The following is a 12180-nucleotide window of genomic DNA, read 5'->3' on the forward strand; positions in this document are numbered from 1 at the left end:
CATTCATTATCCTTCCAGATCTCCCCAATGCACCTTCCTCCAAACCTGCTGATATCTGTTGAAGGTACCAACCAGTGACCTTCCACTTACCCATATTTGTAACCTTGTAGTCATCCTTAACTTTTCCCTCTCCCTTATTCTTTCATATCCAATCAGTTTCTGTCTTATTAGTTTCACCCACAGACTTCTATCCTCTCATAACCTTCTTTTGTGTGTGTGTGTGAGGCAGTTGGGGTTAAGTGACTTGCCCAGGGTCACACAGCTAGTAAGTGTCAATTGTTTGAGACCGGATTTAAACTCAGGTCCTCCTGACTCCAGGGACGGTGCTCTATCCACTGCACCACCTAGCTGCCCCCTCTCATAACCTTCTTACAAAAGCCTCTTTAACTATATTCCTAGCTTCCAGTTTCTCTCATACTTTCACATAGTTGCCAAAATAAACTCCCTAAAGCAGAAATCTGATCATGTTACTTACCTACTCAAGAATATTGAGTGGCTTCCTATTATCTCTAGGATAAAGTATAAACATCTCAGTTTGGCATTTAAAGATTCTCACAACCTTTCCAGGCTCATAGCATATTACTTCCACACACTATGTGTTCCAGCCAAACTGGGCTTCTCCTTGCTATTTTCTGAACTTGGAACTTGATCTGCATCAATGCCTATGCATAGGCTTCCTCCCATGCCTGGAATGCACTCTTTCCTCATCCCCACCTCCTAGAATTTCTAGTCTCTTTCCAGGCTTTGATCAAATGCCACCTCCTATGGGAATCCTTTCCTGATCCACTTAGTCATTAGGGCTCTCTCTTCCCTCCTCAAATAATAATGCATATGCTTATCTGTTTACATGTATCCATAATCTCCTTGCAGGGAGGAACATTGATTCTTGTTAGATTCACTGGATAGGGATGAAGGGAGGGGGACAAATGGGGACAGATCATAAAGAAGACAGTACAGCTGGTGCATTGATATTCACAAGCCCCTATTAGAGTTTTATTGAGATTCCAAGAGGAAGGACCCCCTCTCCCCCCAGGTCATTGCTACCTCTAGGTTCTCCGGAAGTCTGTCTGGCAAAGGCTGTAGGAAGGCCCTGAGAAAACTTCCTCTCTCTGCCCAGACTCATAAGAGGGACTGATGGGCATCAGAAAGCCAATATAACAGTTTCTAATATAAAAATCTCTTTTTTTTCTAGTAAGAAAGTCAACTTGAGAAATCAAGGAAAGATCATAAGGCTGTTTTATGAACATCGGTGATCAGGACTATGAAGGGGCTTAGATCCAGACCTGCCTGAGGTGGGAGCCACCAAGGTGAGTGCATAAAAGATACTGTCTCTTGCCCCAGCCCCTAAATCCTGTTTTTCAGTGTTGCTGAGAGCCCTTTATTTTAATGCTTCTGATCACATCAGAGTCTAATATTAACAACAGCTAGCAGTTATATAATGATTTAAGGTTTGCAAAGTGTTTTCCAACTATTGTCTCATTCAGTCCTCACAGTCCTAGGAGGGAGGTCCTGTTATCACCCCCATTTTACAGATGGGGAAACTGAGGCAGACAGTGGTTAAATGACATAGATAGTATCTCAGGCATGGTTTGAACTCAGGTGTTCCTGATTCCAGGTCCAGTTCTCTATTCACTGAGTCACTGAAGAACCTCAAATACCCCAAAGGTTCTTAGGATAGAGCCTTTAGAAAATGTATTCCTTCATCGTTGACACTAAGGCCAAGGTATTTAGAGTTGGAGATCAGAGATGGTTTTGTCCAACTTTTCTGTTTTACAGAAAAAAAAAAATTAAGAGTTTCCCAATTAAGTGGCAGAAGAGGAATCCCAGTCCCAGGTTGTTGGGTTCTAGATCCAGTTCCATTTCCACTTTAACACACTGACTGCTCTCAAGTCCCCAACTGAGGAGGATGTATCACCTCTTCCAACAGGCAGTCCCTCATCCCTGCCAATCCTGGCCACTCCTTCCAAGCTTCCTTTGGGAGTTTTGCATGACAAGTCATTGCTCTTAAAGTGAGGTCAGATGACCAAAGGGCAGTAGCACCCGAGGTGGGACAGTGCTGAGGATCATATGGTCTCCAATCCAAGGCAAGCCTGACTTGCAGGTGGTGTCATGTGGGCATTTGCCACTCTCCTATCCAGGAAGCAACAACGACTCCCTCTAGCCTCTAGGATAAAATATAGACTCATCTGTTTGGCAATCAAAGCTCTTCACAGTCTGGCTCCAGCCCAGCTCAGCCTACCACACTTACTGTGCCCCCACCCAACCCCCGCCTTCATGCATTCTATATTCTAGCCCGATTGGCCTGCTTGCTGTACCTTGTATGTGACCTCCCATCTCCCTTTTCACAGGATTTTGCCCATACTTGAAATGCATTCTTTCTTCATCTCTGCCCCTTAAGATCCTTCAGGTGCCCCCTCCCTATAAGAGAAGAGTACAGTCCTGATTCCCCCAAGTTGCTAGTGTTCCCCTTGAAATTGTTTTCTCCAGTTTCAATATAGTTTGTGTTTACTTATATTTCCCTGTGTAAACAGTTCAGATCTGCTTTTGTGCTTCCAGTGCTTCCTTCCTTAATCCTTCAGTGAGATAGAACACCACTATAGTAATTATCCATCAAGGGAATTCAATTTCCTTTTTCTTTTAAATTTGGAGCTTAATAAACCTCAAAGAAGATAAGCATTTCCATATACGAAGTAGAAATGAAAATGAGGTTTGCACATATAGGCACAAATCTTTATATGCAATATCTTCCGAGTCAAGGGGCTAGGACATGTGTTATCTAGGGGCTTTATCACTGTGAGGGCAGGAACCAGGAATCTGGAATCTGATTCCTGAGAAGCAGAAAGGAGCAGCTCAAGAACTGAGTATATGTCCAGCATGCAGTTCTCAGAGTGTAATTGGGGGACCCCTGTTTCTTAGTAATACTAAAATATTTTAATTTCTTTTTTTGAATCATAAAAGTATTTTATTATTTTCCAGTTACATGTAAAGATAGTTTTCAACATTTGTTTTTTTTCCTTGTTCAGTATTTTATTTTTTTCTAGTTACATATAAGAATAGTTTTCAACATTTGTTTTCATAGGATTTTCAGTTCCAAATTTTTCTTCCACCCACCCTCCCTTCCCTCCCTCCTCCCCAAGACGGAAAGCAATCTAATATAGGTTATATATGTGCAATCACATTAAACATATTTCTGCCCTAGTCATATTGTGAAAGAAGAGTCAGAGCACAAGGAAAAAACCTCAAAAAAGAAGGAAAAAAACAGCCCAAAAGTAGAAAAAAGTATGGTTCCATCTGTATTCATAAACCACAGTTCTTTTTTTCTGGATGTTGAGAACACTTTCTAATATGAAGTTCTTTCAAATTGCTTTGGACCACTGCATTGCTAAAAAGAGTCAAGTCTATCACCATTGATCACCACACAGTGTTATCACTGTTGTGAAAGAAGAATCAGAACAAAAAGGAAAAACCTCAAAAAACTAAAAACAAAAACAAAAGTAGAAACAGTATGGTTCAATCTGCATTCAGAATCCACAGTTCCTTTTTCTGGATGTGGAGAGCATTTTCCATCACGAGCCCTTTGGAACTGTCTTGGATCATTGCACTGCTAAGAGCTAAGTCTATCATAGTTGACCATCACAGTGTTGTTGTTACTGTTTACAATGTTCTTTTGGTTCTGCTTACTTCACTCAGCACCAGTCCACTTAAGTCCAGGTTTTTCTGAAATCTGCCTGCTTTTTCTTTTTTTCTTTTTTAAAAAAGCATTTTATTATTTTCCAGTTACATATAAAGATAGTTTTCAACATTTGTTTTTTAGTTCCAAATTTTTCTCCTTCCCTCTCTTCTCTCCCCCCTCCCCAGATAGAAAGCAGTCTGATATAGGTTGTATATGTACAATCACATTAAACATATTTCTACATTAGTCATCTTGTGAAAGGAGAATCAGAGCACAAGGGAAAAACCTCAAAAAATAAGGGAAAAAAACCAGTCCAAAAGTAGAAATAGTATGGTTCAACCTGCATTCATAATTCGCAGTTCTTTTTTCTGGATGTTGAGAACATTTTCTATCATGAGTTCTTTGAAACTGTTTTGGATCATTATGCTACTGAGAAGAGCCAAGTCTATCACCATTGTTCATCACATGATGTTGCTGTTACTGTGTACAATGTTCTCCTGGTTCTGCTCCTTTCAGTCAGCATCAGTTCATGTAAGTCCTTCCAGGTTTCTCTGAACTCTTCCTGCTCATTGTTTCTTATAGCACAATAGTATTCCATGACATGCATATACCACAACTTGTTCAGCCATTCCTCAATTGATGGGCATTCCCTTGATTTCCAATTCTTTGCCAAAAATGTTTTAATTTCTAATATGGTATATATTGATAGATATAACCTACATAACAAAAGCCCTCTTATTTATTTATTTATTTTTAGTTTTAATTTTTTTTTTTGGTGAGGCAAGTGGGGTTAAGTGACTTGCCCAGGGTCATAACCTAGTAAGTATCAAGTGTCTGAGGCCGGATTTGAACTCAGGTCCTCCTGAATCCAAGGCCAGTGCTTTATCCACTGCGCCACCTAGCTGCCCCCTGTTATTTATTTTTAAATTATTATTATTATCATTGTTATTATTGTTATTTGTGGGGCAATGAGGGTTAAGTAACTTGCCCAGAGTCACACAGCTAGTTAAGTAACTTGCCCAGAGTCACACAGCCTCAAGTGTCTGAGGCTGGATTTGAACTCAGGTCCTCCTGAATCCAGGGCCGGTGCTTTAACTACTGTGCCACCTAGCTGCCCCTCCTCTTATTTATTTATTTTAGTGAGGCAGTTGGGGTTAAGTGACTTGCCCAGGGTTACACAGCTAGCAAGTGTTAAGTGTCTGAGGCCGGATTTGAACTCAGGTACTCCTGACTCCAGGGCCAGTGCTCTATCCACTGCGGCACCTAGCTGCCCCTTTAATTAATTAATTAATTAATTAATTTTAGTGAGGCAATTGGGGTTAAGTGACTTGTCCAGGGTCACACAGCTAGTAAGTGTTAAGTGTATGAGGCCGGATTTGAACTCAGGTCCTCCTGAATCCAGGTTTGGTGCTTTATTCACCGCGCCACCTAGCTGCCCCTCTTATTTATTTTTAATAATGTAGAAGGGTTCAGAGACCAAAAACGTCTGAGCCCTGCTGGTCCAGTATGCAGAGGTTAGTAACAACTGCTATCTTCCACACTAGAGCAAAAATATAACAGAGCTGCCACTTTATTTATCCTGGACAACACGATCTCTCTTTTGTAGCTATGACCATATCATTCTTTGGACCTCACCACCATTCCCCCATGTGGGTATCTCCCCTCCCCTCTTCAGCTCCTCCTTTATGGCTTTTCTTCTTCCATTAAAATATAAGATCACTGAGGGCAGGCACTAGCTTTCTTTTTGTGTGTATTTATATCCCCAGAATTTAGTGCACTGCCTGGAACATAGTGAATGCTTATTGATTGACTAACTTAATGGAAACTAATTTTGCATTAGCTTTTTTCAAGCCTGCAGTTCACTAAACATCCCAGATGTTTTTCAAAGGAACTATTATCACCTAACCATGTCTTCCCAGTTCATACTCATTGATGTTGGTGGAAGTGTGAGCCAGTTCAGTCATTCTAAAAGGCAATTTGGAGCTACTACCCCCAAAAGTACTGAAATGTGCACATCCTTTGACTCAGTGATACTGCTACCAGGTCTGTACCCCAAAAAGATCAGAGAAAGAGGAAAGGGAGCCATATTGCAAAAATATTTATAATAGCTCTTTTTGTGATGGCGAAGATTTGGAAATTGAGGGATCCCCATCAATTGGGAAATGGCTGAACAAGTATGTGAATGTGATGGAGTACTATTGGGCTTTAAGAAATGATAAAGGGAGGGACAGCTAGGTGGCACAAAGTGGATAAAGCACTGGCCCTGGATTCAGGAGGACCTGAGTTCAAATCCAGCCTCAGACACTTGACACTTACTAGCTGTGTGACCCTGGGCAAGTCACTTAACCCTCATTGCTCCACCAAAAAGAAATGCCCAGGGCTCTTTTCTACTCTTCTCTCCCCTATCTCCCAACTATGAAGGTCCTGTCCATTCTCTAGGACCCAAGTCTCCCCCTCTTCCCCCCAATCCATTGAACCTAAGGACCTGATCACACAGTGGTTACTCTCCTCTTTCACCTTTAGAACTTAGACTGCTTGGTGTTATGATGATAGGGGTACAGTGCTCAGTATGGTACAGTTAGAAAGAGCACTGGTTTAGGGGTCACAAGACCCTGGATTTGAAACCAGTCTCTGCTGCTTCTCTTTGGTGACCTTGGGCAAATCACTTAACCTCTGCTACCCAGCCTTGTCCCCTTGCAGCTCCCTGTCTATAGTATTCTTGTTTTTCCCTTAATAAATTGTGAATATGGGGGCAGCTAGGTGGTGCAGTGGATAAAGCACTAGCCTTGGATTCAGGAGGACCTGAGTTCAAATCTGGCCACTTACTAGCTGTGTGACCCTGGGCAAATCACTTAACCCTTGTTGCCCTGCAAAAAAAAAAAAAAAAAGGAGAGAAAAAAAATAAATCATGAATATGGGAGTTCAGTATCTGAGTTGCCCACCAGATGGTACTCCCTCCATTGGGACCACCAGCCTACATTTTCTTTTGTTTTTTGTTTTTTTTATTTTTTTGCAGGGCAATGGGGGTTAAGTGACTTGCCCAGGGTCACACAGCTACATTTTCTTTTGCATGAGGAGGGATCAGCTTTCCTAAAAGGTGACAGTATTTGCACTGGCTATCAGAGGACCGGCCTATAAATGCCATGCAGCCTGCTCTCTTCAGCTCCCAACCTGTGTCCTGTCACTGCCTCCTTCCCCCCATCCTAAGCTCTCTGCTTCTGTGGCTGCACCTGGAGGTTTGGCTCAAACCCTACTGGTCAGGTCAGGAATTAATTTAAGGGATGAAATGGAATAGGTTTGGTTAACAAACATTACTCAAAATATTAAAAGATGAAGTCTGCGGCCCATGTACAGTTTATGGGCTTTCACTCCCCTTTCCCATTTTCAGCTCTCAACTCCCTATAGTCATATATTCAAAGCTTTGGCCTACTGTGATCACATCCTTTATTGCACTCAGCATGAAATGAAAAGAGATTTGTCATGCGATCCTTTATGCAAGACCTCTGCCTCCAGCCATCTCCTAAACTTTCTCCTTCTTGCCCTCTTAGATCTTCAGCTGTGACTGGGGGTTTCCTGATGATATGCACCTATAGCTCATGGAAAGGATTTACTTAATCACATTTAAAAAGTGGCATTTGTAATAGATGACCGTTTGGACACTCAGCGTCTTTTTCTGTCTCTGAATGGCTTTCCACAGAGGCTCCTGTCTCTGATCCATGATCTAGGATTTCAGTGCTGCATCAATGATTGGATGCTTATATCTCTAGATGTGGCAGCATCAACCCCCAAAGCCACAGCCCCTGCCGCTCCCCGTCCCCTTGATGGCAACCTGGAAGCCTGAATCTAAAGTCAGTAGAAGGAAGGGGGGAAGCCAGTTATGGATCTGAGTTTGAATTCTGACCTCTTATTACCTGTGTGGCCTTGGGCAAGCTTTTTCCCCCCCCATGGGCCTTGGTTTCCTTATCTGTAATGTGGGGCCCAATTTTTAATTGGGAAGTGCTATATTGCAGCTCGCTGCAATATTGGGGCAAGGAAGGAGACCGGCAGCCTCCCTCAAAACAGAACAAGATTTATTTTAGCAAGAATGAACTTAAAAAACACACACAAACAGGATCAGTAGGATCAAGGGTGTTAAGGGCTAAAATTCTAGCTAAACTGTCTAAAATATCTAATGAGTGGTCGCCAATAAATTATAAGCTTTAGCAAGAGTTAGACTTTTAGGCATTTATTAAGGAGAATAAGAATTTGGTAAAGAGAGAAGGAAAGGCCTAGATTCCTATCTATTAAAGGGAGAGCACATTTCTAGCTCCGCTCTCCACCAGAGTCCAAAGGAAAGAGTGTGAGAAAGAGCCCCCATCTCTTCCTTTTTCCTCCCACAAGCAGATATCACTTCCTGACACCAAAGAAAAGACTCCTGGTCTTGCCCTCAAAGACCTTTGCTTCATGGGCGAAACTCTTCTATAGTAAGTCTCCAGCAGGTGGCGTCATTCCAATTGTTACAAGGGAAAGGAAATAAAATGGGGAAAGGGAAATTATCATACCTGAAAAAATACCACTGCCCAGGAATCAGCTGAAAATACGCAGTAGAATGCCTGTCACTTTCCAGCTTCCACCTCGAATGCCCTATTCTCCTCCCCCAAACCTAGAAACACCCCACACAACCCCAGCCACTGGGATGGCCACTCTGACAGTACCTAAATGAAACTCCAATAGTACCCACCATGGCCATCACTTTGATAACTATCAATCAGTTAACCAAGGACTGTTCATATAAACCCTTGTACCCTTGTACCCTGGTCAGACTACATATGGAATATTGTGTTGCATTCTGGGTACTACATATTTATTTATTTATTTTTATTTTTTAATTTTTTGCAGGCAATGGGGGTTAAGTGACTTGCCTAGGGTCACACAGCTAGTAAGTGTCAAATGTCTGAGGTCGGATTTGAACTCAGGTACTCCTGAATCCAGGGCCCTTGCTTTAACCACTGCACCATCTAGCTGCCCCCCCCACACACCCCACCACCCGATACTGCATGTTTAAAAAATTTTTTTTTATATTTTAAACAACCAAGATCTTCCTTCTCACTCTCCTCCCCACGCCCATCCCCCAATTAAGAGCACAAGAAATACAAAACTCATTATAAAAATGTATAGTCAATAAAGGGGCAGCTAGGTGGTGCAATAGATAGAGTACTGTGATTGGAATCAGGAAAAGGAGTCTTCCTGAGTTCAAATCTGGCCTTACTAGCTTACTATCATTTAATAGCTGTGTGACCCTGGACAAGTCACTTCATCATGTCTGCCTCAGTTTCCTCATCTGTAAAATCAACTGGAGAAAAAAATGACAAACCATTTCAGTATCTTTGTCAAGAAAATCCCAAATGGGGTCAAAAAGAGTCAGCTACAACTGAACAACAACAAATAGTCAATAAAACCAAAATTTCCACATTGGCCATGTCCAAAAAGCATTTGTCTCACTCTTCAATGAGTGCTTCACCTCTAAGAACGCTGACAAGTTAGAGGGTCCAGAGCAGGGTGACTGGGACAATGAGAGAACTTTTGTAGGTGTGACCTGAGAATCAGCTGAAGGGAGAGGGTGGAGTGGTGGGGGATGGTGAGTTAGCCTGGAAAATTGATAGCAGCTGTCTCCAAGTCTCCAAGAAGCTGTCACATTCAGGAAGATTTAGATTCTTTCTGTTTCAGAGTCAGGCTCAGCTTCCATTCAGGAATAACTTCCTATTAGGGGCTGTCCAAAAGTGAAAGGGGCTGCCTTGGAAGAGAATGAATCTCAATTTCTGGAGTTCTTCAAGCAGGGGTTGAAGTTCACTCATCTGATTTTGTTGCTGAGGGGATCCCTAGTCAGATAGTTGGACTGCATTACATTGCCTCTGAGGTCCCTCCCAGCTTGGAAATTCCATGATTCTGTGAGCAGAATACTGACACCTTACATTAGCATATCCTTTCACAGTTTACAGTGTGTTTCTAAATTATCCTCATTTGCCACCGTGTGAGACAGGCAGGCCACGTGTATGTATGTATGTTTTTGGGGTTTTTTTTGAGGCAAATGTGGTTAAATGACTTGCCCAGGGTCACACAACTAGTAAATGTCTGAGGCTGGATTTGAACTCAGGTTCTCCCAAGTCCAGGCCCTGCACTTTATCCACTGCACTCCCTTGCTGCCCTGCCAAGTGTATTTTATAGATAAAAGATGACCTGAGGGGCAGCTAGGTGGTGCAGTGGATAGAGCACCGGCCCTGGAGTCAGGAGTACCTGAGTTCAAATCCGACCTCAGACACTTAACACTTACTAGCTGTGTGACCCTGGGCAAGTCACTTAACCCCAATTGTCTCACTTAAAAAAAAAAAAAGATGACCTGGGCAATTTGATCGCATGTGATGTTAAAAGACCTAGACAAAGTCTAGTGTATTGTGTGGCATGCCTTTTCAGGATTTACAGGAGGGACAAGAATGAACAAGAGTTATATCGAATGAGGCCCATTTTACAGATGAGGAAATGAGGTCTCAGAGGAGTTAAAATGCAACAGGTGGCAGTAACTCAGGAAGATTAGCCTGTGTCTCTTCATGGCACCCTGGAAAACTGGGTCTCCCTGACCTTGCCCATTACAAATCCCTGTGCTGGATGTCAGACCTTCTCTTCCCAGAAGGGGGCAGCATAGACCCATTATAGACGGTCAGCCTAGACTTTTCAGGAGCAGAAAATAGGTTGTCAGCTTGGCTGAGAACCTTGCACTATCTACCAGGCTAAGAGAGAGGACCTGAGTGGGAGAAAGGAGAGGATGGAGCATCCCGTGCCCAGGAAGGTCCAAGGTTTTATCTCTCCACATCTAAATAACCATTGCCAGTCCCTCAGGATCTACATTTGAAATGATCTCTCATGAAGTATGGTGAAGTGGATTGAGTCAGAGGACCTGGGTTCAAATCCTGACTACTTGGTACTTGTGTGACCTAGGCCAAGACTTGTGTCTCTTCCACGGGCCTCAGTTTCCTTGTCTGTAAAATGAGGAGATTGGACTAGGACTCGAAGGTCCCTTGGAGCTCTAAATCTATGATTCTGTGAGTCTTTAGATCCCCATTGCCATCATGGTAGTCCAGGGCCTCTCATCTGGTCTATCATCCCTCTGGTCTCTCTCCCTCCAGTTTCACCTCTTCCATCTAGGAGTTTAAATTTGGCCTCAGACACTAGCTGTGGGACCTTGGGCAAGTTACTTAACCAGTTTCTTCATCTATAAAATGGGATAATAATTGCACTTACCTCCCAGTGTTGTTGTGAGGATCAAACAAGATAATGATTGTAAATCACCTAGTACATAGTAAACACCATATAAATGTTAGATATTATTATTTTAATAGCCTCCGATCTCCCTGCTTCCAGTTTTACTGTTTCCATCTAGTTTTTTTGTTTTGTTTTTTGTTTTTTTTGGGGGGGGCAATAAGGGTTAAGTGACTTGCCCAGGGTCACAGAGCTGGTAAGCTTCAAGTGTCTGAGGCCAAATTTGAACTCATGTCCTCCTGAATCCAAAGCCGGTGCTTTATCCACTGTGCCACCTAGCTGCCCCCTTACCTTCTCCATCTAGGTGGCTAGATGGTGCAGGAGATAGAGCCCTGGGCCTGGAGTCAGGAAGATCTAATTTCAAATCTGGCCTGAGACATTCACTAGCTGTGTGTCTTTGGGCAAGCCACTTGATTTATCTGCCTCAGTTTTCCTAACTGTAAAATTGGGATAATGATAGCACTTATTATTAGATAACAGTACCCCAGATGTGGGGACTGCAGCAGGCACCCCTGAGATGATACATAGCTCCCTTCTGTTCTCCTACCTCTCATGTTACCTCCTGGTGTTGCTGTGAAGATCAAGTGTGATAATATTTGTAAAGTGTTTGTCACCATGCCTGGTACATAGTCGGTGGTAAATAAAATCCTGTTCCCACCATTGTCATGTCAACCTTTTCAACATGTTCATGTGATCATCTCAGCCTCCACTCATAAGCATTTGTTTGCCCATTGTCTGCTGAGTACAATACAGACTCCGTCAAGGCCTTCCAAGCTCTGGCCCCAGCCTCCAGATGTGATTCCCATTAGTCCACCTTATGTAACTTATGTTCCAGTGAGTGTGAACTGCTGAACATTCCACATCCTTTCCCATCTTCCCTTTGGCTGCTCACTCCCCTCAGAACGTCTTCAGCCTCTGTCTCTGACCTGTGAAATGCTAACTTCCTTCTTCTTTCAACCTAAGATCCCGTTCTTAGATCAAATGCCACCTCCTCCATGAGGCTTTCTCACATTTCTGGTACACTCATCCTGTCCTACCATATATTACAATTATATACTCCATACTAAACTGTAGACTCTTGGAAGGGCTGAGATAAGTCCCCATAATCCCCTTCTTCCCCACCCCCATCTCCCAGTTAATGGTTTCTCCTTCAAATAACTTTATATTAACTTATCTCAGCGTGAGTGAGTTCTATCCTCTCTCTTTCCTAGAAT

This window comes from Dromiciops gliroides, chromosome 4 (assembly GCF_019393635.1).
Source record: "Dromiciops gliroides isolate mDroGli1 chromosome 4, mDroGli1.pri, whole genome shotgun sequence".
Lineage (NCBI taxonomy): Eukaryota > Metazoa > Chordata > Mammalia > Microbiotheria > Microbiotheriidae > Dromiciops > Dromiciops gliroides.